At 37.4% G+C, this 22,908-nt stretch overlaps 1 protein-coding gene and 1 long non-coding RNA gene across 3 annotated transcripts in view; both read right to left on the bottom strand.

Annotated features, from left to right (window-relative positions):
• The window catches only part of ZFAND3 (zinc finger AN1-type containing 3), a 325,101-nt gene that overhangs the window by 264,141 nt on the left and 38,052 nt on the right, over window positions 1-22,908 (bottom strand). The window lies entirely within an intron of this gene.
• On the bottom strand, window positions 561-22,908 carry LOC132667023 (uncharacterized). Its single transcript, XR_009604948.3, has 2 exons — window positions 14,250-22,908; window positions 561-13,994 (listed from the first exon to the last, which is right to left on the bottom strand). It is a non-coding gene; the product is annotated as an uncharacterized LOC132667023 (long non-coding RNA).

Raw genomic sequence — 22,908 nt, 5'->3', positions numbered from 1 at the left:
GCTCAGGCCATGATCTCACAGTTTGTGAGTTCAAACCCTGAGTCCCACTCTGTGCTGACAGCTGAGAGCCTGGAGCCTGCTTCAGATTCTGTGTCTCCCTCTCTGCCCTTCTCCCTTGCGCGCATGCATGCTCTCTCTCTCTCTCAAAAATAAACATTTAAAAGAAATGAAAAAGAATCCTATATGCAAAGTAAGTATTATACTAAGAAGAACTGATACATAGATGGCAATCAAGAAAATCCTGATTCACACATATACACTGCTAACAATGATGCTCTTTAAACAGAGAGCAAAAAAAATTTTTTTGGAGATCTGCACAAAAATTACTATAATAGCAACAACTAAAGCATTAGTGGCAACTCATATATTAAAATTGAGTTTACTTTTAAAAATAAAAAAAATTTTTAACATTTTATTTTTTAAATAATCTCTACACCCAAAGTGGGGCTCGAACTCAAAACCCTGATATCAAGAGTTGTGTGCTCCTCTGACTGAAGTAGCCAGGCACCCTAAAATAATTTTTTGTTTGTTTGTTTTGGGTTTCTTGTTGTTTTGTGGGGTTTTTTTTTTTTTTTTTTGGATAGCTTGTTTATTGGTAACCTCTTTTTCCTATATTTTTCTTTTTAAATCTAAGCTTAGGAGTAGATGGTTTCAGGAGTAGAATTCAGTGATTAATCACTTACATATAACACCCAGTGCTCATCCCAACAAGCGTCCTCCTTAATGCCCATCAACCACTTAGCCCATCCAGCAACCCTCACTTTATTCTCTGTATTTAGAAGTCTCTTATGGCTTGCCTCCCTCTCTTTTTTATGTTATTTTTCCTTCCCTTCCCCTATGTTCATCTGTTTTGTTTCTTAAATTCCACGTATAAATGAAATCATATATTTGTCTTTCTTTGACCAATTTATTTTCCTAAGCATAATACATTCTTATTCTTAGTTCCACCCATGTTGTTGCAAATGGCAAAATTTCATTCTTTTTGATCACCAAGTAACATTCCATAAAATTCTTAATAAATGTTTATGAAAGCCTTAAAAGCAATTCTACTGAACACTGAGCAACTACTTCAAATCACTAATCTAAGCCAGTTTTTACTACATTATAATATTATAATTCTAACCCACCTCCCAGGAACATCTCCAATTAGGCTTGGCGGCGGGGGGGGGGGGAATCTATTCTTTCTAAATTATAAACAGAGTCATGGTTATTTGAGCCTGAAATCTAAATATCTCTGGTAAATCAATATAAACTCTTGTCCCTCATATTCAAAAATGAAACTGATGACTGTCCCTCTAGTGAATCTCAAGAGTCCACAAAATTAGCCATCTCACCTAAAGATGCACCTAGCATCATTTGGGAGCTGGTAAATCCTACAGTTATCATCTCTGCCCTAATCCGTAAGTCAAGTGCTACAAAGTGCACCAAGCTGGCCAAGTCCAGGCCATCCCACCTGATTTTTAATGATCAAAAGCTAATAATGATGTTATGGGCACATCTGGGTGGCTCAGTCAGTTAAGCATCTGACTATTTTGGTTCAGGTCATGGTCTCACAGTTCGTGAGATGGAGCCCTGAGTTAGGCTCTGTGCGGACAACAAGGAGACTGCTTAGGAAGAATCTCAAGCAGGGATTCTCTCCCTCCCCCACTCGTGTGTGTGTGTGTGTGTGTGTGTGTGTGTGTGTGTGAGCGCGCACACACACACGCACTCCCTCTCAAAACAAATAAACTTTATTAAAAAAAAAAATGAGTATTATATATTGAACTGTGCCTCCCACCGCCAAACAAAAAAGTATTTTGAAGTTCTAACCCCCAATATCTCAGAATGTGACCTAATTTGGACATACAGGATCTTTACAGAGGTAATCAAATTAAAATGAGATGGTAACAGTGAGCACTAATCCAGTATGACTAGGAAAATTGTACTCAAAGACAGACACATACAGAGGGAAGACAATGCAGAGACACAAAGATGGCCACTTACAAGCCTAGAAGAAAGGCTGCAATAGATCATTCCCTTACTAAGAAAGAAAGAACCAACACTACCAACAACTTGATTTCTGACTTCTAGCCTCCAGAACCCTGACGCAGTAAGTTTGTTATTTAAGCCGCTCAGTTTGTGGTACTTGCTTATAGCAGCCCCAGCAGACCAATACAAGTGGTTTTTTACCCTGCAAGTGATTGAAAAAAAAAATCAAAAAATATTATTTTGTAGCATGTAAAAAATTATATGAATTCACATTTCAGTGTTGATAAATAGTATGTAATAATAACTATTCATATATGTATTGTCTGTGATTGCTTTTGTGCTGCAATGGCAAAACCAAGTAGCTGCAACACAAGTCCCTAAAAATATTTACTGTCTAGTCCTTTACAGAAAAGTTTCCTAATCTTAGAATAACTATTTTGTCACAAAGCATCACCACAAGGTGAAGATGGACCCCAAGGTCAATCTCTTAACATTTTCTGTTACCACATTCTTTCAGCTGCTCTTCTATATCCTGCTTTTAGCTTTACCATATCTAATTTTTCCAAGATTACTGTATACATCAAGTAAGTACCAAATATAAATGCCTCATTAAGCTATAAAATATAAAAGTTATAAAATTCCATCCACACAGAACATAAATAAGTTATAACAAACAACTTTAAGGACAACTGATATACTCCTGGACCATGAACCTGATGGCCTACTAATGTTAGCAAAACTTATGTACTGATAAAACTAGATAAAATACCTCATATGAGTGTCAATGACAGATCCAAGAATTATAACCACATAAATGATTCCACTAAATTCAGTAAGCCTGAGCAAGCAAACAAGCAAACACATATTATATATGAATTAAGGCTGTGTTTACCTTGTATTGTCAAACTACCAATTTGTCAATCAAACACTAAGGGGCTAGCACATGGTAAGAATGATGAATTGTGTTTGTAATAACTCTTTGATTTCAATTTCCTAAAACCTAATATTTGTTCATTAAAAAAACAATTAGGTACCACTTTGGTCAATTGTTTGGCCAATACCTACTACAGCTGAACAAAAGGGTCACACCCATGACCCAGTAATTCAATTACTCAATATATACCCAATAGAAGTGAATACACATGTACACCAAAAGACTTACAGAAGAATGTTCAAGCAACACTTCTGTAATAGGCCCAAAATGGAAATAATCCAAATACCCATTTACAATAGAAGGGACAAATGAATTATAGTAAATTCACACAATGAAATGCTTTTCAACAATGAGAATAAACTACTCCCACACCTGACATGGAATAATCTCACAAACATAAAAATAGACACCAGACAAAAAGCAAAATACATGAATTATCAGTTATACAAAGTTCAATAACAGGCAAAATTAATCTATGGCACTAGAAGATAGGAGACTGACGACTTTGGAGAAGCAGGTAGGCGCAGTGATTGGGTAGGGATAGAAAAGGGGCTTCTGAGGTGCTGGTAATGTTCTATTTCTCTAAGTCATGTTCAATTTGTAATAGGATACTGAGCTGTAGAGTTACAATTGGTGCACTGTGTGTGTCTGTGATATATCATACTTCAATAAAATGGTTAAACAAAATATTAAGTTCCACACCCAAGAGCTGCTTCCTAAGATTACTGGAGGTGGAACATAATGTGTTCTTATTGGACCAACTGTCACAAAGATATAAACTATAAACTCTGGACAAAATTAAAAAGTAACTACCGGAAGACAATGAAAAGTAATCAAAAGCAGAAAAGACACTATAGAGGAGTTCCTGGGAAAAGGAATAGCACTGGGGAATTTTTTTTTTTTTCTTTTTTAATGGCTTTCTGCCTGAAGGCAGGCCCAGTTAAGCATTATTAGGTAATAGAATTTGGACAGAAACCATACTCTTACACTGGCATGAAGAACCAGAGAACAGAGTTCTGAATGACTCCACCAGGAGGGAATTGAGGGATAAAACCAAAGAAAAATCAGCCACAATGGGATAGGTCCAAAGTCTACTTACAAACTTTGCCCCAAATCTGTAGCTGATCCCTGAAATAGGCATAAGTGAAAGAGACAAGGATCCGAGATAAGACTAAAAACTGAATACAGATTTAAACTGCTGACCACAGGGGAAAATGATCTGGAACTTGAGCCTATCCTTACTGAAACAATTAAATAAAGTAAAACAAATGAGTCAATATTCTTTGGAGGTACACAAAAGATCCAAAATCTCTATAACGAATGGTTCATAATGTCCAAGATTCAATTCCAAATTACTAAACATTCAAACAGGAAAAGGTGGCCCACAGAAAAGACAACCAAAAGAAACCAACACCAAGACAATCTGGATGTTGTTATTAGTAGAGGAGGGCTTTTAACCTTCACTAAGGTTTCTCTAATGTTAACATTTTAGATAACCCCCATAGAGCTATAGAAACCAGGAAATTAATTAATGATAAAATACTATCAACTACTTTACAAACCTTACGTAAACTCTGTCAATCAATTCACTAATATCCTTTTTCTGGCCCAACTTCCAGCCAAGATCCCACACTGCACTTAGTTGTCGTGTGTTGCTAGTCTCCTCCAACCTGAATATAGTTCCTCAGTATTTACAGACAAGATTTTTTTTTTTTTTTTTTTTGACAGAGAGCAAGCACAGAGGGGCATAGGGAAAAGAGAATCTTAAGCAGTTTCCACATCAGCAAGGAGCCTGACACAGGGCCTGATCTCAAGACCCTAGGATTATGACCTGAGCTGAGATCAAAAGATAGATGCCCAAGCAAACCACCCAGACACTCCCAGACTAGAATTTTAAAAGCTGTTACTTATAACCATACTCAAGGATTGAGGAAAATATGCTCGTAATAAATAGGAAATATCATCAGAGAAACAGAAACTATAAAAAAGAACCAAATGGAAATTCTAGATTGAAAAATACAATATATCCAGGGGCGCCTGGGTAGCTCAGTCGGTGAAGCTGTGCTGACAGCTCAGAGCCTGGAACCTGCTTCAGATTCTTTGTCTCCCTCTCTCTCTCTGCCCCTTCCCCACTCATGCTCTGTCTCTCTCTCTCTCTCTCAAAAATAAACGTTTAAAAAAATTTTTAAGAAAAATACAATACCCAAAATAAAAACATCTACTGAACGCAGACTAACAATGGCCGAAGTGTTGTAAAACGATCTATCACAGCTGCCAACTCAGGAAACAAACAGGTAAGTTCTGGTGCACTTCCTCAGCCTAGTGTTCGATCCTGGGGAATCCTGACAGAGCTGAACAAACCAAAAGCGTAGTTCCTGGCTCCATCTGCCAACAATGTCATGAAACAAACCCGAATAAACTCATCCCAAGAGAAGTCTATAACTCAAGAGAGGAGGGTTTAGAAAAGAGAAAGGGAGAAATTTATTTTGGTGCTGGCAGCCAGGAGATGTGGCAGGCTCAGGCCCTAACAACCAACCTTTCTGCCCACAAGAGGGACACCCAGAGTTTTACCGAAGAGGTTCTGGGCGGAGGGGGGTTGGGGGGAGAGGGTGGGTACATGCAAGGTACATGAACATGAGTGGGATCACTATGTGTATCATGGATAGGGAAGCATAGGGTGTGTATGATCTGGGCATTCTATTGCTACCAGGGTTTTTCTGGTCTGGGGGCTGGAATGTTCTGGGTCACTGCAAAACTTCTCATCAATGCCTCAAAAAAGTGCAATAAGAAATAAACACAGTGGATTTACTCACAAGAGTGAGTTACACAGTCTTGCCTATTTCTGGTTTTAACTTTTGAGGTTTATAGTTGAGCAAGAAGGCTTGCTAACAGAGTCAATACACTTGAAGATCAGTGGCTATTATCCAATCCAAACAAGAGAGGAAAAAACAATTAGAAAACTGAAGAGTAATATGTGACATGTGGTACACTATCAAAAGTCTAAACAACTGTGTAAGAATAATTTGAGTCCTATAATCAGAAGTGAAAAAAAAAAATGGAACAGAAAAAAACTTTGAAGAAATAATGGCTGAAAATTTCCCAAATGTAGAAGTTGGAAATCTGCAGATTCTGGGAGCTCAGTGAACCACAAGCAGGACAAATACAAAGAAAACACCTAAGCACATCCCAGTCAAACTGCCAACAATTAAAGAGAAAATTACTAAAAGAACCAGAAAAAAGTGAAATATCACATATAAGAAAACAATACTGTAAATGATCAGTGACTTCTCAAAAAAAATAATGGAGGTCAAAAGACAGCAGAAGGACATTTTTTAAGTGCTAAAAGAAAAAACCTCTTGACAACCCAGAATTCTACCTTCAGCAAAAATATCCTTCAAGAATGAAGACAAAATAAAAGTATTTTCAGGGGTGCCTGAAATAGTTGAGCGTCTGACTCTTGATTTCAGCTCAGGTCATGATCCCAGGGTAGTGGGATCAAGCCCCACATGAGGCTCCACGCTCAGCATGGATTCTCTCTCTCCCTCCCTCTACCCCTCTCCCCTGCTCAAAAACACTCTAAAATTAAAAAAATAAAGCAACTTTTTTTCAGAAAAATAAAAGCTAAGCGACCCATCATCAGCAAACCTACACTATAAGAAATGCTAAAGGAAGCTTACTTAGCAGAAGAGAAATGATGTAAGATGGAAATTCTGATTTAAAAAAACGAAAAACAGAAAATGTTAATTATGTGGGTAAATAGAAAACACTGTTTTTTCTCTTAAATTCTTTAAATATGTATGACTTTTTAAAAAACTTAATAGCACATTCCTAATAACCAATAAGTCAGAGAAGAATTCACACACACACACACACACAAAAAATTAAAAAAACATTGAGATGAATGAAAATGAAAACCTATCATAAGTTCTGAGATACAGCTGGATCAATTCTCAAAGGAAAACAGGTAACTGTAAATGACTACATTAAAAAAGGTGAAAGATCAGGGGCTCCTGGGTGGCTCAGCGGGTTAAACATCTGACTTCGGCTCAGGTCATGACCTCACAGTTCGGGAGTTAGAGCCCTGAGTTGGGGTCTGTGCTGACAGCTTGGAGCCTGGAGCCTGCTTCAGATTCTGTGTCTCTAGCTCTCTCTGCCCCTCCCCCCACTTGTGCTCTCTGTCTCTCTCAAAAATAAATAAACATTTTTAAAAAAAGAATGACTATGCCCAACAAATTAGGTAATCTAGATGAAATGGACCAACTCATATAAAGACACAAATTACCCAGGGGCACCTGGGTGGCTCAGTCAGTTAAGTGTCCAACTTCGGCTCAGGTCATGATCTCACGGTTTGCGAGTTTGAGCCCCGCATCAGGCTATGTGCTGACAGCTTAGAGCCTGGAGCCTGCTTCGGGTTCTGTGTCTCCCTCTCTTTCTGCCCCTCCCCTGCTTATGCTCTGTCTCTCTCTGTCTCAAAAATAAATAAAACATTAAAAAAAAAAAAAAAAGACACAAATTACCCAAACCAACACAAGAAGAAAGAAAAAAATCTAAAATACATATACAAGTAAAAAGATCGAATTCTTTCACACAGAGAAAAGCCAGGCTCAAGTGGCTTCACTGGTGAATTCTACCAAACATTTAAAAAATAATACCAATTCTTCACAAACTTCCCACACACACACCAAAAAAAAAAAAAAAAAAAGGAAGAGAAGGGAACCTATCCCAACTCATGCTATGTGGCCAGTGTTACCCTGAGACCAAAACTAGGTAAAGACATCACAACAAAAGAAAACTGCAGCACAGTATCCTTACAAAAATCTTCAATAAAATACTGGCAAACCAAATCCACCAAAAAAGCATCATACACTGTGACAAGGTGGGATTTATCCCAGGACAGCAACATTTATCACCTAAAAATAAACCCATGTAAATACACCATATTAATAGACTAAAGGACAAAAGCCATATGATCATCTCAATAGACAAAGGGAAAATTTCTAACAAAATCCAACACTCTTTCATGATAAAAACTCAACAAAAGTAAATGTAGAAAGGAACTTCCCCACTCTGATAAAGGGCATCTGTAAAAAAACCCACAGCTAACATCACATTTAATGTTAAAGTACTAAATACTTTCTCCCTCAGATAAGGAACTATGGTAGGATAAAGCAAGATTACCCCAAAATATCCAATTCCTAATCCCCAGAATCTGCGAACATGTTAAAATGAAATCTGCAGATATATGATCAAGGATCTTGAGATGAGCAGACTATCTGGGTCAGCCCAATATAATCGTCAAGAGTCCTTATCAATGGGAGGCAAGAGAGCTCAAACACACAGAAGGCAAAATAAAGACAGAAACCGAAATAGAGTGTGGTGCGCTTTGCCAACGTTAGAAAGGGCCACAAGTCAAGGAATGTAGACAGTCTCCGGAAGCTGGAAAAGGCAGGAAACAGATTCTTCCCTAGACACTCCAGAAGGAGCCAATCTGGCCAATACCCTGATTTTAGCCCTATAACATGCATTTCAGACACCTCCAAAACTGTAGGAGAATAAATCTATGTTGCTTGAAGTCACTAAATTTGTGACAATTTGTTGCAGTAGCAACAGGTAACTAAAACAGGATCAAGGGGCACCAGGGCAGCTCAGCCAGTTAAGTGTCTGACTCTTCATTTTGGCTCAGGTCATGATCTTGTAGTTTGTGAGATGGATTCTCTCTCTCCCTATCTCGCTCTCTGCCCCTCCCCCACTCACTCTTTCAAAACAAACAAACTTTAAAAAATAAACAGGATCAAAACAAAGACGTCCACTCTCATTTCAATTTGTACTAAAGGGTCTAAACAAGGCAATCAGATAAGAAATAAAAAGTATCCAGACTGGAAAAGATGTAAAGCAATCTGTATTTGATGATGATATGATCTTGCATACAGTAAATCCTAAGACTTACTAAAATACTATTAAAACTAATAAATTCAGCAAGGTTGCACGAAAAAATCGACATACAATAAATGTATAGCTGACCCTGCAACAACGTGGGGGTTAGGATTACCCACACCCCACGCAATGAAAAATCCACATATGACTTTTGATTCCCCAACAACTTAAACTACTAATTGCCTCCTGTTGACTAAAAGCCTTAGTGATAACAAAAACTCATTCAACATATATTCTGGATATGTTCTATACTGTATTCTTACAATAATCTAAAGAAAATATGAAGCACCTGGGTGGTCATGATGATACAGTTTCATGAGTTCAAGTTCTGTATCAGACTCTGCGCTGACCACATGGAGCCTGCTTGGGATTCTGCCTTCTCTGCCCCTCTCCCACTCATGCTCATTCTATCTCTCTCAAAACAATTAAAAAAAAAAAAATCAATAATCTAAAGAAAATGTTAAGAAAAAGGAGAAAATACATTTATAGTACTATACTGTATTTATTGAAAAAAATCTACGTTTCAGTAGACCCACGCAGTTCAATCCCATCTGGCTCAGGGGGTCAACTGTTTTTCTACATACTAGTAATAAATAGAAAACGAAATTATGAACATCAAGATGAATAAAACATTTCGGTATAAATTTAATAAAAGAAAGTGCTAAGACTTGTACAGTGAAACTATAAAACATCACAGAAAGAAACTAAAGAACTAAATAAATGACACTGGAAGATAATATTGCTAAGAAGGCAAAACTCTCCAAACTAATTTACAGATTCAATGCAATTCTTATCAAAATCTGACAGTCTTTCTGAAGAAATTGATAAGCTGATCCTAAAACTCATTTCGAGATTCAAGGGACCTCGGACAGACAACAAAAACAATCTTGAAAAAAAATAATATGACTCACATCTCCTGATTTCAAAATATACTATAAAGCTACAATGATTAAGACAGTATGGTCATAGCAGATAGATATATGGATCAATGGAACAGAACTGAGAATCCAAAATTAACCTGCTCATTTATGTTCAATTAATCAAGACAATTCAACATTTGTCTTTTCAATAAATGGCACTGGCATAACTGTATATCCACACACAAAAAATAAAGTTGAAACTTCACACCCACTCAAAAAAAACTCACAAAATTAATCCTAGACCTACCTATATAAAAGGCAATATAACTCTTAGGAAACAGAAGTAGAAATCCTTATGACCTTGGATCAAGCAATGATTTCTTTACATATGGCATCAAAAAGCAGAAGCAACAAAAAAATTAGACTACATTAAAATTTAAAACCTTTATGCTACATGCTATCAATACAGCTAAAAGACAACCCACAGAATGAGAAAAAATACCAGAAATCATGTATCTGCTAAGTGACTTGTATCTAGAATATATTAAAACTCTTACAACTCAGTAACAAAATAATCCAATTTAAAAATGGATAAAGAATTTGAATAGACATTCCTAAAAATACACATACACACACACACACACACACAAGGCAAGTAAGCATATGAAAAGATGTTCAACATATAGTCATTAATACAAATCAAAACCACAGTGAGATACCATTATATACCTACTAGGATGGCTATAATTACAAAGACAAGGGATGGTAAGGATGTGGAGAATCTGGAATCTTCATACATTGCTGGTTGAAGTGAAAAATTATGCAGCCACTTTGGAAAAGTTTGGCAGTTCCTCTAAAAGTTAAGCACAGAGTTGCCATACGACCCAGCAATTCCACTACTAGGTATATTTGCACATGAAATGAAAACACACATCCACAGAAATACTTGTATACAAATATTCACAGCAGCATTAATTATAATAACCAAAAAAAAACCTGATACATGATAAAACATAGCGTAACCACACAATGGAATATTATTCTACAACAAAAAGCAGTGAGTACTAACATATGTCACAACATGGATAATCCTTAAAACCATTCTGTCCAGTGAAAGCAGCCAGGTGTAAAAGACCATATATTTTATGATTCCATTTATATGAAATGTCCACAACAGGCAAACCTATAGGTAGAAATCAGATCAGTGGTTACTTACAGCACAGGCAGGGGGATTGGAAGAAATGGGGAATGACCACGAACAGGTACCTAATTTCTTTTAGGAGTGACAAATGTTCTAAAACAGGTGACAAAAGTGTTCTAAAATTAGATTTTTGTGATGGCTATACAAACCCACTGAATATATTAAAAAAAAAAAACTGCACTGTACACTTTAAATGAGTGAATTATATGATATGTGAGTTTTATCTCCAAAAAATTGTTAAAAGAAAATGAAAAGACATACAACAAAAATGCCAAAATGTTCAATTACCCCCCCCCCACCCAAAACAGGAAAATGTGAAGAAACAAACAAAAAAGAGATGGGACAAACAAAACAAATACTATAGTAGACCTAAATCCAACATATCAATAATTACATTAAATGTTAGTGAACTAATTTAAGCACTCCAATTAAAAGGCAGACAATGTGAGAATGAATTTTTAAAAATAAAAACCGAAAGTATACTGTCTATAAGAGACATACTTTAAATATAAAGAATCTGAAAGGTTGAAAATAAAATAATGCAAAAGGACATACCTAGCAGGAAGTAAGAAGCATAAAAAGGCTAGGGGGCCTATATTCATAACAGAGGAAGCAGACTTGATTAGAGAGAAAGAGGGCTATTCCATAATGATAAAAGGGTCAATATATCAGGAAAAATAACAATAATAAATGTATATAAGCCTAATGTTAAGGCTTCAAAATACATGAACCAAAAATTTCCAGAATGTTAATGACAGAAAGACAAGTCCACATAGTTAGAGATGTTAATACTCTCCTCTCAGCAATTAATAAAACTAGATTTACAAAATCAGTAACAATACAGAAGGTCCAAAAACACTCTACCAAACACCTTCAACTAATTGACACTTACAGAACACTACACTCAGGGCCCCTGGGTGGCTCAACAGGTTGAGTGTCTGACTTCAGCTCAGGTTACAATCTCACAGAGTTTGTGAGTTCAAGCCCGATGTCAGGCTCTGTGCTGACAGCTCAGAGCCTGAAACCTGCTTCAGATCCTGTCTCTTTCTCTCTGCCCCTCCCCTGCTCACATACCATCTGTCTGTCTGTCTCTCTCTCTCTCAAATATAAACATTAAAAAAAAGAACACTATATTCAACAACTGTAGAAAACATTCCTTTCATCAAGACCAACACACTTCTAAATAACCTATAGATCAAAGAAAAAAAATCACAAATGAAATTAGAGAATGTTTTGAACTTAATCAAAATAAAAATACAACATACACAAATTTGTGGAATACAGCTAAAGAGGTACTGAAAGAAAAATGTATGTTTTTAAATGACAATATTTGAAAAGAAAGTTATCTAATGTCCTAAGAGTCTGCCCCAAGAAGCAAAATAAAACAACAACAACAAAAAAAGCAAAGAAAACCCAGATTAGAAAGGAAATAAAAATAGGAGCAGGGGTGCCTGGCTGGCTCAATCAGGTAAAGCATGAAACTCTTGATCCTGGGGTTCTGAGTTCAAGCCCTACATCTGGCACAGAGATTACAATAAATAAATAGACAGTAAATTAAAATAGCAAAAATCAACATAACAGAAAATTAGACAAGGGCACCATACAGACAATAAATAAACAAACAGTAAATTAATTAAAACAGAAGCAAAAATCAGTGTAATAGAAAACAGACAGGGGCACCTGGGTGGCTCAGTACGTTAAGCATCTGACTCTCGATTTCCTCTCAGGTCATGATCTCACGGTTTGTGAGATCAAACCCCGCATCAGACTCTGCACTGACAGCGTGGAGCCTGTTGGGACTCCCTTTCTCTCTCCCTCTCCCTCTCTACCTCTCTGTTGCTCGTGCGTGCCCTCTCTCTCAAAATAAATATTAAAAAAAGGAAAAATAGACAGAAAATGAATAAAAGAAAAAGGTTTTCTCTAAAGATTAACAAAATTGATAAACACCTATTACCAATATTAGAAACAGGTAATATCACTACAGACCCTACACTGTGTTACATGAATAATAAATGAATACAATGAACAACTCTATGCCAATAAATTCAACAACTTAGATGGCAGGGACAAATTCGGTGAGAAATACAACTGTAAAAACTGATATAACACAGACTAAAATATCCTAATGACCCTAACTCTACTAAAAATAATAATGAAATCCTAATCAAATGAATTCTCACAAAGAAAACTACCAGGCAAGATAGTTTCACTGGCTAATTCCCTCAAACATTTAAAGAACAACTAATGCCAGGTGAACACAAACTCTTCCAGAAAAAAGAAAAAATAGTTACCAACTCATTTTGAAGCCAGCAAAACGTGATAAAGAAAACTACAGACTAACATTCTTCATGAGCATGTGAACAAAAATCCTTAATATACAAATGGAAGCCAGCAACATATAAAAATTATGATGTCACGACCAAACAAGCTTTATCCCAGTAATACAAGGTTGTTTTAACATTGAATAACTCATCATCCACAATGCATCACTGCAGAAGAGATCTCTTTATTAAATAAATCTAATAACGTCCATTTCTCTTAGGTGGCTCCCCCATACCTACATACAAGACAGAAACCTTTTTACCATATGTTAACTAACTAGAATTTAAATAAAAACTTGAAGAAAAAAAAGACAGAAACCTTAACATAGCACAGAAAGGATCCTTTCATAACTCTGCCTCTGCACAGCACCCACACCTCTGCTACCAACCTCCAATACGCAGTCCATACTCCCGCTACAATGGCCACACCCTGTAAGATAAGACACTCCCCTCCTTCCTTCCACTCACAAATTTCAAATCCCCACCTGAGCTGAGTTCCTCTGAAAGCCTTCTGGACTTTGTCAAGTTGATTTCATTACTCCTCTCTCTACATTCCCACTGCATCTTTTGTAACCCTCGATTAGATTTTACCAGTATTTCTTTTTCTTTCTATTCAACTGCCACTCCGACAGGACAGGGGCCAGATCTTTTTACCACGTTAACAGTGAAAGAAAAACCATATGATCTTTCAACAGATGCAGAAATATCATTTGTCAAAAGTCAATAAAATCTGTGGAAGGAAAAACTCTTAGCAAATTATGAATTAAAAGGAGCACCTGCGGGGCGCCTGGGTGGCGCAGTCGGTTAAGCGTCCGACTTCAGCCAGGTCACGATCTCACGGTCCGTGAGTTCGAGCCCCGCGTCGGGCTCTGGGCTGATGGCTCAGAGCCTGGAGCCTGTTTCCGATTCTGTGTCTCCCTCTCTCTCTGTCCCTCCCCCGTTCATGCTCTGTCTCTCTCTGTCCCAAAAATAAATAAACGTTGGAAAAAAAAAAAAAAAATTAAAAAAAAAAAAAAAAAAAAAAGGAGCACCTGGGTTGTTCAGTCAGTTAAGCATCCGACTCTTGATTTTGGCTCAGGTCATGATCTCACGGGTTCGTGGGATCCAACCCCATGTCACAGGTTGGTGGGATCCAGCCCCACATCAGTCTCTGTGCTAACAATGCAGAATCTAATTGGGATTCCTTCTCTCTCCCTCTCTCTGTCCCTCACATGCACATGTTCTCTCTCTCTCTCTCAAAATAAATAAATGTAAAAAAATTAAAAAACTAAAATAAATTTCCTCATTTTCTTCAAAGTCATATAAGAAAAGTCTACAAGTAACATCTTTTTTAACATCCAAGTAGCACTTATCTCAGTAACACTATTCAGCATTTATAAATGCTTATTTATCTCTCACTGGTCCTCACAACAAACATGTTGAGAGGGAGGGAGGGAGGAGCTATTATTGTTTTGTTCCAACTGGTAGAAGAGTAACTCTGGGTCAGAAATATTAAATCATATGCCTAAGTAAGAGAACCAGTACTAGAATCCAGGCTTTAACTTGAAGTACTTCTCCACTAGAGTATGCAGTCTCTCATCATCAGGCTCATTTCACAATAAACAATTCATCTCTCCCACAAAGCATACTTTGGTATTCTTGTCAAAGACTAGGTGCTGGTCCCTGGTGTGGCAATTCTTAAAGTTTCTAGCAATGCCACTGGTTTAGAGAATTATAGCAAATAGTAAGATACTCAAACGATTATAGTTCCTTAGTTGATAAAATAAAATAGGACAAGTAACACTAACCTGGAATAAATAATTCTAAAACCCACATTAAAAAGAACCTCAGGGGCACCTGGGTGGCTTAGTCAGTTAAGCATCTGACTTCGGCTCAGGTCGTGATCTCGTGGTTCGTGGGTTCGAGCCCTGCGCTGACAGCTCAGAGCCTGGAGCCTGCTTCAGATTCTGTGTCTCCCTCCCTCTCTACCCCTCCCCTGCTCATGCTCTGGGTCTTTCCATCTCTCAATAATAAATGTTAAAAAAAAAAATTAAAAAAAAAAAAAAAAAAAAAAAAAGAACCTCAAATCAGGGTGCCTGCCTGGGCAGCTGGCTCAGTCGGTTAAGCATCTGACTTCGGCTCAGGTCATGATCTCCCAGTTTGTGAGTTTGAGCCCTGCATCAGGCTCTGTGCTGACAGTTCAGAGTCTGGAGCCTGCTTTGGATTCTGTGTCTCCCTCTCTCTCTCTGCCCCTCCCCTGCTCATGCTCTTTCTCTGTCTCAAAAATAAATAAACATTAAAAAAAAATTTTTTTTAAAGAAAAAAAGAACCTCAAATCCCCCTTCTACAATCTGTCTGTAGTCTTTTCCTTCATAGGTCTAAAATGCAAAAGATAAACAGATAATTCAAGGCCACATTTAAATTTGTATCTCCAATCTGCGCCTTATCAGCTGGAAGCTTAGGACCACAGCTCCTTAACAGAGAAACCAAAGTGCCAAGGCCACTTCTGAGTTTCTGATTCATATGAATTTTTCATGCAGGCAAATATGAATGCTGTCTTAACATCTTTCCATGTGTGATACATCCGCAACCAGCAAGTTCCACAATGAGGTTGGATTTGCTTCTTTACTGCACAACATGCACTTCACTTCAAAGCACACAGGGAAATCCAACTCTCTTGAAATAATCTATTAACAGAACTACCAAAAAAAAAAAAAAAAAAAAAGGAAAGATGTTTCTTTAAAGTAGTTTTGCCAACCAGCTGCCTAGACACCAGTCACTTCTATGCATTCTCTTTTGTGTTTTTGTGTTCTCTAAAAGTGAACATTTGACTTTGAGTCATCACTTATCCAGGACAAAACATTAGACAAGTAAGATAAAATAAGCCTTCTCCATAAATACAGTTGTCTTCGGTGTGAACATCCCAGGTTCTTATGCAGGAACCCATATGTTCCATGGTAACACAGTGCCCTTTCTACACAAGTTCCTAAAGGGCTTGGTGAATTTTTTATCTGACCTTACTGCTGCTGCAAGTCAGTGACCACAGAGGTATCTCTCACTGACATTTACAATAACTGAAGTAAAAATAAGGACCTCTTTTCTTCAAGTGACACAGAAAACTCAAAGGTCACTGGATAATACACTACACCAAGGAAGAGTGCACCAGCATCTCAGATAAATAGCTTTCTCATGACTACTTTATGGATAAGCCAATAGTACAACTTCAAACTTCTCTTTAATTCCAAGAATTCAAAAATGTTTAGATGATGTCTTTAAAAATAAGAAGCCCTTTTTAAACTTAATTCTTTTCTTATTAATCACTAGGCAAAACAGGGAGTTATCAAAATAATTTAGAATTGCCTCAAGTACCACACCATGTACAATGTTAAGCAAACTACAGACCAAAATTCCTAACTTCACAATATCACCTTCAAGTCTAATTACAGGAAGAAATTTAAAATGTTCAAAGAATGATAATCTCAACCAATCACACTTTTTTCTTTTCTTTTTTTTTAAATCTTGCCTCTAGCTGAATAATTCCAAGCAACCTTCTCACCATCAGCCTGGGGCTGGCAGAGCTGCTGCTACTACAAAGTTAAAGTCAGGAGTTGCCACCTTAAAAAGACAGAAGTTGCCACAAAAGATGTAGCACTGAGGCACACAGACCAAAAATTAAATAAATTGGGCAGAGATTCAGGTATACTGAAAGGTAAAAGCCCCACTCCCAGTTTCAGAATTTGAGGAAAGAAACTTTTTCACCCACTATTCTACCCCCACGCCTGCCTATGGACCACATTCTGTGTGACCCACTCCTACTCAATCCAGCTCTCCGTTCCCAAGAGCAACACCTTTCCCTCCTGCTTCCTCAGCACTATGAAGCTCTAAAAAATTGTCCTTTGTGTCCCTAGTCTGCAGCTGAACTGAGGCCAAATTATTTTCTCTACTCAAACTGCTCAAACCACATTCCCAACAGTCACATTTCACATAAAATTTGTTCAAAGATCTAGCATTACAAATACTACAATGCATGTGAAATATACATTTCTAAATCTTCAACAAAAAATAAACTTCCTCAGTTAAAACAAGGCCAAGAAAATGCATAATTGCAATTAGAGATACTGCTTTATCTGAGCTTAAAAAGCATAATGACAACAGAGAAAAAAATGATAAATATGTGCATGTTGACAAGCCTTAGTGTGTGTGTGTGTGTGTGTGTGTGTGTGTGTGTGTGTGTGTGTAATTTTCTTGAATTGGTCTTCATACAAAAAAGGCTATTCAACTGTTCTGCACTGTTGGTGGAAATGTAAACTGATGCAGCCACTATGGAAAACAGTATGGAGATTCCTCAGAACATTAAAAATAAAACTACCATATGATCAGCAATTCCACTTCTGAGTATTCATCTGAAGGAAACAAAATCACTATCTTGAAAAGAAATCAGCACCCCCAAGTTCTCTGCAGCATTACTTACAATAGCCAAGACATGGAAACAACCTAAGTGCCTATCAGCAGATGAATGGATACAGAAAATGTGTTATATATACACATTTATAATCATTCAGCCATGACAAGAGGGAAATCCTGCTATTGGAGACAACACAGATGGACCTTGAGGGCAGTATACTACGTGAAATGAGCCACACAGAAAAAGACAAACACTGTATATAATCTCACGTGTAGAATCTAAAGAAGGAGGGAAAAAACCAACTCATAAATACAGAAAATAGGCTGGGGGTTGCCACAGGTGGGGGACAGGGAGGATGGGCAAAATGGATGACAGGGGACAAAAGGTACAAATGTCCAGTTTAAGATCAGTAAGTCGTGGGGATGTAATGTACCGCATGGTGACTAGAGTTAACAATAGTGTATTGTGTACTTGAAAAGCTGCTAAGAGGGGTGCCTGGGTGGCTCAGTTGGTTAAGCGTCCAATTCAGCTCAGGTCATGATCTCACGGTTCATGGGTTCGAGCCCCGCGTCGGGCTCTGTGCTGACAGCTCAGAGCCTGGAGCCTGCTTCAGATTCTGTGTCTCCCTCTCTTTCTTCCCCTTTCCTGCTCACATTCTGTCTCTTTCTGTCTCTCAACAATAAATGTTTAAAAAAAATTTTTTTTTAAGAAAAACTGCTAAGAAAGTAGATCTTAAAAGTTCTCATCATAAGAAAAAAAATTTGTAACTATGTATGGTGATAGGTAGTAAACATATTGTGGTATTCATTTCACAATGTATACATATATCAAATTACTATGCTGTACACCTAAAATGAGTACATTATATGTCAATTATATCTCAATTAAATTTTTAAAAGAGCTGTTCAAAAGAGATACAATACACTTGGACAATCTACTACATCTCATCTCCTAATCATTCCTCATTATGTCCCATAGGGAAGAATCTTGCAGGAAAACCTATAATCCTTCCCATGTAGAATTATGATAACTACTCAACATTTCTCATATTTAAGAAATCATCACTTTGCTTATTTTGGATGCCCAGAAAATTGTGCAATTATGGAAAATGTTGTCTGGTAAGAACATAAAAGGCAAATGCCTATATATGTAAATGCAAAAAGAAATCATGATGAAGATCCAATTTAGGTCTCAAAGCCTAAATTTAATTTTTTATTTAAATTCAAAACTGGAACTTTTAAGTTGTCACTAATCTTAAAATTGATCAAAGTATGCTTCATCAGCTGCATTAACCTGGTAAGCATTTATCCTTAATCAATTGGGAAAGTTTAAGACTCTCTACCTCAATCCTCAGTAATCCAGGGAGTCTCCCGCCCTCAGTGAGTTTAGTGTATGTTACCAACCTACTAGCTGTCCTAGCCTTGGCTAGGCAGTTGTTATAATCAAAGCTGTGACTGCTTAGCCACTTGAAAATATGTCTGAGAAATAATTTTGGTTAAACTTCATGGAAAAATTCTGTGAAAGCTAAAACTTTCAATAACAACACCAAAATAGATCATCAATACAAATCAAAGACTCAAAGTATAACTTAAGAAATAAATTGAAATCACACGAAATTTTCTTATGCCATTCCCTCAAGTGCATTTTTTTAAAAATTATTCTGGGGCCAGATCCAGACTCAACAAGAAAAAGTGCTGTGGGCCAATTATCCTATTTCCACCAGTAGCACTGGTGGGGAAAGGGGGTGTACAGAAGCAGAACACATACATGTTTTCTATCCCTACTACCTTTCAGCAAGGCCTAAAACAGTAAAATATTGGAATAAAGCTCCAGTTACCTATACCTAATGCCTAGGAAAAAATATTTCTAAAATAAAGTTAGAGGCTGAAAAACAATACAGTATAATACCTATGCCCCATGGCCCTCTCAATAAGGGATCTTTAGTTACAGCCAGAGAAGCAAAGACTTCATCTGTACCCTTTATATACAACATAAAATCCTATTTAACCCCTATAAATCTTACTTACTTCATCTTTGAAATGTACAGAGCCACACCACACCAGAAGATTAACATGAAGATTAAATCAAGTAAGTATGTGAAGCTCCTAACACAGTGTTTTTCACTGTACCCTAAATAAATGACACTAATACCCTACTTACGCATTTTGTCATGATGTCCCCTCTGCCTAGAATGCCTGTCCTTCACTTCTCCCCTTCTGCCTATCCAAACCACTTCCATTCTTCAGTCTTTTTCAAGTCACTCTTAATGCCTCCTGCCTTATCTACAACACCACAATGGCCTTTTTCAGCTTTAATATCCAATTGTTTACCATCTGTAACATTCATCGTGCTATTTAACAAGACATTGCTCTGAATTTACCTAATATTTCACTGGCATATAGTACAGATCTCAAGCAGGGGAGAAGCTCAAAACCTTCACGGAGTATCATCTCATCCTTCCATGTCTACTTCAACACCTATCAGTGCTTTACAGAAACTAAAACAACATTCAGTAAATAAATGTCGTATGAGTGAATGACCAAATGGAGGCACAGAAATTACAAGCTGTTCTGTTTGGATAAAAACTGTGTGTAAAAGGTAGCTCATGAGAAGGCTCTTGAGAATCCAGAAGAGTAAATGCATGACACATGCTATAACTGAAATCTAGTTTACCTTTAAAACAAAAACAACAAAAAAAACCAAAAAAAACCGCTAAATAAATATCCTCTTTGCATTAAATACCACTTCACAGAAGTTACAAACAAGAAAAGGCATAATGCAATCAATTCCTTACTCAAATTGACACCTCCTATAACATTAACCACTTCTATAGAGAATATAAAATTTGATAGACATTCTTGGCTCAAAATTAGGATTCTTTTCTCTAATCCATTGTATTTCTAAAGAGACAGCCAGCAGGGGGAGCACAAGCTCATGTACACCAGAATCACAAAATATGTAAGGCTAACAAATTTCTGAAATTCTGAATTTTTTTTCAAGTTAAACTCCTGAACATTAACCATAAAAAGTTAATGGAGCCCATGTGTTTATAAATTATATTTGGTAATATTATTTCTAAATCATATAAATACTCCATAAACTGTCACTTCTTACCTCAAGTTCTTTTGTGATATAGGTACATTCCAAAAATTAAATTTGAACATACATCCTTTTTACAGACATAAAGAGAAATCCAAATGACAACGGAGAAAAGCTGCTACTTTCTAAAAGGTTACCCAAACTAAAGTACAAGTCCAGTCTCCTAAGCCCAGCACCCATTCATCAATGCAGTCTTCATCCATTGTTCTTCCCAAAGCCTCATTTGCTGGTCTCCAGGCTGCTATTACGCCCCTCCCCAGAAAGCAAACCTCACTTTTAGTCTGTGACTGTAAGATTTCTCAGAAAATAGTTAAGACCCTGGAAATTCTGAGATACAATTTAGGAAGAGTATTCTCTGTTGACAACTACAGACAAGCATGGCTACAAATGGTATGGAGGAGGGGGTATAACTTGTGGAACAATAGGAAATCCTAATTGCCTAAGGCAGAATACTCAGATAAAATTACTCTAAGCGAAAGTTAGTCATGATTGTCTGTTTTTAATAAGAGAAACTAAATGTAATAGAACCTAAATGTAATACTGAAATTTTCTCTGCTCTGCTTAAAAAGTACTTCTATAGGGGCACCTGGGTGACTGAGTCAGTTAAGCATCTGACTCTTGATATCTGCTCAGGTCACGATCTCTCAGTTTGTGAGTTCAAGGCTCCACGTCGGCCTGTGCGTTGACAGCACGGAACCTGCTTGGAAGTCTCTCTCCCTCTCTCTCTGCCCGCCCCTCCTTCTCCCTCACTCTCAAACTTAAAAAACAAAAGTACTTCTATATACATTACCATATTTGATCCTTACAACAACCCTTCTGAAAAGCAGGTAACATGCCCATATTTTTTAAGTTTATTTATTTTGAGAGAGAGAGTGTGCACGAGGGAGGGGCAGAGGGAGAGGGAGGGAGGGAGAGAATCCCAAGTAGACTTCCCACTGTCAGCCGCAGATCCTAACAAGGGCTCAAACCCACGAACCCAAGATCATGACCTGAGCTGAAATCAAGAGTAAGACACTCAACCAACTGAGCCACCCAGGCACCCTAGTAACATGCCCATTTTAAAGTTAAGGGAACTGAGATGCAAAGAGATTGTCTCATTCAAGATAACAAAGCTATTCAAGATAACAAGCGATAGGAAGAAGATGTCAACTTGGGCTTTCTGGCTCCAAAGTCAAAGCTCTTTGCATCACAAATTGTCTTCCTAAAACAAGGACTAGAACACATGTACTGGAAATATGGCTGACCTGGTCACAAAGGCACAAAAACTCTTTTTTCAATAGATATATAAACAATTATATTCCAACAAATTGGACACCTTAGAAGAAGGAAATGAACAAGTGAGACTACATCAAACCAGAAAGCTTCTGCACAGGTAAGAAAACCATTAACAAAATGAAACACAACCTACAAATGGAAATATTTACAAAACAAAATTGCAACTGCAAATCAAAACCACAATGAGATATTACCTCATATCTGTTAGAATGGCTATCATCAAAAAGACAAGATGTAACAAGTGCTGGCCACAATGTGGAAAAAGGTGAACCTTTCTGCACTACTGATAGGAATATAAATTGGTACAGCCACTACAGAAAAGAGTATGGAGGCTCCTCAAAAAATTAAAAATAGAACTACCTTATGATCCAGCAATCCCATTTCTAGATATACATCCAAACAAAATGAAAACAGGATTATCAAAAAGATACCTGCTCTCCCATGTTCACGTAGCATTATTCACAATAGCCAAAATACAGAAACAACCTTAATGTCCATCAACGGACAAATGGATAAAGAAGATGTGGAATATATACACAAGATGATGTGGATTACTATTCAGCCTTGAGAAAGAAGGAAATTCTGTCATTTGTGACAACATGGATGGAACCCCCAGGGACATTACACTAAATGAAGTAAGCCAAACAAAGGCAAATACTGCATGTTATCACTTTTTGTGATAGCCAAACAAAGGCAAATACTGCACAGGGGTGCCTGGATGGCTCAGTTGGTTAAGGGTCCAGCTCTTGATTTCGGCTCAGGTCATGATCTGGCAGTTCGTGGGTTTGAGCCCCGCGTCGAGCTCCACATTGACAGTGTGGGGCCTGCCAGGGTTTCTCTCCCCCCCTCTCTGTCCCTCCCCCACTCATGCTTTCTCAAAATAAATAAACTGTAAAACAAGCAAACTCACAGAAACAGAGTGGATCAGGGCC

This window comes from Panthera onca, chromosome B2, assembly GCF_046562875.1.
Source record: "Panthera onca isolate mPanOnc1 chromosome B2, mPanOnc1 haplotype 2, whole genome shotgun sequence".
Taxonomy (NCBI): Eukaryota; Metazoa; Chordata; class Mammalia; order Carnivora; family Felidae; genus Panthera; species Panthera onca.
The sequence above is the reverse complement of the archived record's forward strand: the minus strand, read 5'-3'. Positions and strand labels throughout refer to the sequence as shown.